The sequence below is a fragment of the Lactuca sativa genome, chromosome 9 (genome assembly GCF_002870075.4).
Source record: "Lactuca sativa cultivar Salinas chromosome 9, Lsat_Salinas_v11, whole genome shotgun sequence".
Classification (NCBI taxonomy): Eukaryota; Viridiplantae; Streptophyta; class Magnoliopsida; order Asterales; family Asteraceae; genus Lactuca; species Lactuca sativa.
In genome coordinates, this window is record NC_056631.2 from 48,198,273 (window position 1) to 48,202,156 (window position 3,884).

A 3,884-nucleotide genomic window follows, 5' to 3' on the forward strand; every position below is an offset into this window, starting at 1 on the left:
TAACAAAATGTTAAAAATAAAGGTTTAAACTATAAATTTATTTAAAATTGAAATTAAAATTTAAAATTTAAAATTTGAAATTAATATCATTATGATAGGTTTAATTTATGGAAACTAATTAATAATATATTAGATATGGAAAATGAAATAAATGACAAGTGGAAAATAAATATATCTTTAAATTATGACAAAATGACATGTGGCAAATTGAATGAGAGAAGGACATGTGGCAAAATTATTCTTATTTATTAGGTAGATTCAACTATCAAGCTAATAAATTTAACAAAAACAACAAAATGTGAAATATGTCAAGGAGACAAGGATCAAGCAAAGTATAGTATATTCACAAACTTATAGTCTTCCAAATTGCTTCACTTAATATATTATATAGTTATTTTGATAATATAATTATGGTGAATTGGTGATACATTAAATTAATTCAAAAAATAAAATAAAAAATAAAAAAATAAAAATTTGGAGAATTCAACCGATTAAGTCTAGCTCCTTATGCCACATATGTCTAGTATCCTAATGAAATAACAAACTAACATATTTATAAATACCAACTCTCTCAAATGAGAGGTAATAAGTTCAAATATCATGAAAGACATAAATAGTTATTTAAAAATAAATTAGTTTGTGGTTTATAAAAAGAAAAAACCTTATGTTGTTTACAAGACATCAACCTCAGATTTTTTTGGTAAACAACTTTCAAAGCCAATGACAAGCGAACCAATTATTACTTCTCATAATAAAATTAAAACCTGTGGTAGAATAATATATCAACCACAAATTACACAATCTATAATATGCATAATATCCTACATATTATAGGATATGACGATATGTCATCCGAATCAACTCAAGAATAGTTAAGGATTCTAACCAAAAGTTGTTAGGTCTTCGAAATTTATACATGCACATGCTTCGTTGCACGGCACCATGCCTAATATATACACCAAAGTACCTATTGCGTATATTGATTCCATAAAAATGTGTAATTCAATCCCAATAAATGATAAAAATGCATGGAATGTATGTACAACATGCAATGAAAATGAGTAGAACACGATTAAAATAATGCATGAAAATGACATTCACAATCAACAACCCCCACCCAAAAAAAAGGAAAGTATGTGGAATGAGAAAGTGATCACCGTTTAATCTAGTCAAAGCAAATTAACATTCTCAAATAAATCTTAAGAGGAACGAGTAATATTCCACACTTTAAAGTTATATATCACACATGCGAGCGTTCGTATTGTTTGATTTAGTGGAAAACCCCCTTATGGTTTCGTGTTGTATATATATCAATATATAAAGAGTACAAGTTACATAAAGGGCCCTATACTATATACAAAAGAACAAAGCAAATAACAATAATTTAACACGCCCTGGAGTTTGTCTGAGTTGTCGAATAGTCAGACTGTTTCTAAAATCTAAAAATAGTTGTGTAGGAAGACCCTTTGTAAAGATATCGACATACTAATAAGCGGACGGTACGTGCAAAACATGCACATGATCAATCGCAACACATTCCCTAACAAAAGGTAAATCTATTTCCACATGTTTGGTATGTTGGTGTTGTACAGGGTTTGAGGCTAAATATAGGGATGAACATATGGATCGGGGAACCGGCCGGAACCGGCACCGGAACTGGAACCGGTCAGGCCGGGACCGGGACGTTATTTTTGTGGATTTTTGAAACCGGGAACCTGTAGAACCGGCATAAACCGGTAGAACCGGCAAAAACCGGAACCGTATGATGTTATTTTCAAGGACCGGTTCCAACATTTGAAGACACGACAAGAACTGGTAGGAACCGGGAACCGGTAGAACCGGCGGTCCAGTTCGGCTCCTATTTTCCATCAAGTTTGGTTTCCAGGCCGGTTCCAGCCGGGTCGGTTCCTTTGCTCATCCCTAGCTAAATATATGGCACTGAAATTATCACAAAAAACAACAGTGGCTCTAGAAAGAGAGCACGATAGTTCAAGAAGAAGATTTTGAAGCCAAACAACATTAACAACAACATTAGCTACCCCTAGTACCCAGCTTCGGCACTTGAACGGGATACAACATGATGTTGTTTGGATGACCAAGATATGATATTGTCGCCAAGATATACACAGTGTGTCATAAAGCAACCGGCCCAATCAACATCAGAGCACGAGACCAGGCGATGCATGACTGACGAACGAATATGAATATCGTGGATTAGAGTACATTTAAAGTTCCTGAGAATACGTTCAAGAGCAAGTCAATGTGGAACACGCGGACCATGCATATGGAGACAAACCTACTAGACAACATAAGAAATATCCGGACGAGTGAAGGTCAGACATTATAAAGCTCCGACAAGGCTCCTATAGAGCGTGGGCTCAGAGACCGGATCTCCATCAACAAAGATGTAACACTTGAAATGGGTATGTTCCTTTTAGCCCTTCGTAATTAAAACATTGCATTTTTGGTCCTTGTGGCTAGTACTCGGGGAGTATGATCACGAGTTCGAGCCTCGTACGTTGGGAGTATGAGGGTTACGTTGGGCGTAATCTGGCTAACTTGAAACCCTAATTTTTAGGGTTTAACCCCTATATAAGTTCATTAAGTCTCGTGAGCTTGACCTCTTACTAGCCTCCATATGCCCTAAACCCTAAATATTCGATCCTTAGCCATCATTTTGTATTTTTGAGCTCTTAAGAAGAAAAGTTGGTGTTTTATTACTCATTTTGAAGGAATAAAGAAAATTAAAGGTTCATTGCTTGGTGTGAAGCATAGAGATCCAGAATCATCATTCATTGTTCAAGTTATTTAAGGTATAAAGATCTTATCTTGACAACTCCTTGTATGAATCTGTGACATCCCCAATTTCACGGCCAGAAAATACCAATTTGTTTATGCTTTGTTTTTAAAATCAGAGTAATCGTTTAAAGAAAACTGTTGCAGAATTTGTTCCCAAAAACAAAAATATGATAACCATTTATCCAAACATTTCTCAAAGAGAATGTATTTTCATTAAATAATAAAACCTTGGGATGTCATGTTCGATACAGACCAAAAGCATAAACAATATAAAATAGACCTTACAATAGTTATTTATAACTACTGATCTATAATCCAAAATCTCTCATCAAATCCACCAACTTATACCCTTGTGCCATTACCTGTAATGAAAAGAAAACTGAGTGGGTCAGGCTTGAGAGCCTAGTGAGCATATAGGGTTTTCAACCCACAATAATATAATTATTATATTTAATCAGCAAACAATCAACCCAATTACTCATCCCCATTATCTTCTTAAGGTATTACCCTAAGAACCAACTATCCTTCATTCATTTATTCCTAAGGAATTGGCACGAAATCCATTGCTGCCAAAGTTTATTTATCAAGTACTAAATCCATGGCTATCAGGCGCTAACTCCATAGTCACCAAGGTTCACTTAACAAGCGCTAACTCCATAGTCGCCAAGGCTTACTCAACAAGCGCTAACTCCATAGTCGCCAAGGTTTACTCAACGTGCGCTAACTACATAGTCGCCAAGGTTCATCAAATAGGCACAAAGTCACATCGTCGCCAAGGTTTATACAATAGGCGCTAACTCCATAGTCACCAACTATCCCATCTACCCAAGTTCTACCCAACATTTTCGTAGATATAAATACTTACACAGTTTAAATCATTTAACACTTGTATAAAACATCAATTCCACGCCCATCTCAAATAGACAAATAATATATAAACACATAGCACGTATTTCATAGCAAATACTTCATATTTATGTGTTAGAAGAAAGTAACTACACACTCACTTGATTAGAAGATGATCGGACAGCACTACGGCTTGTAGAAGTAGTATTCTTCGGTAGATCTGGAAGATCTTCACAAAA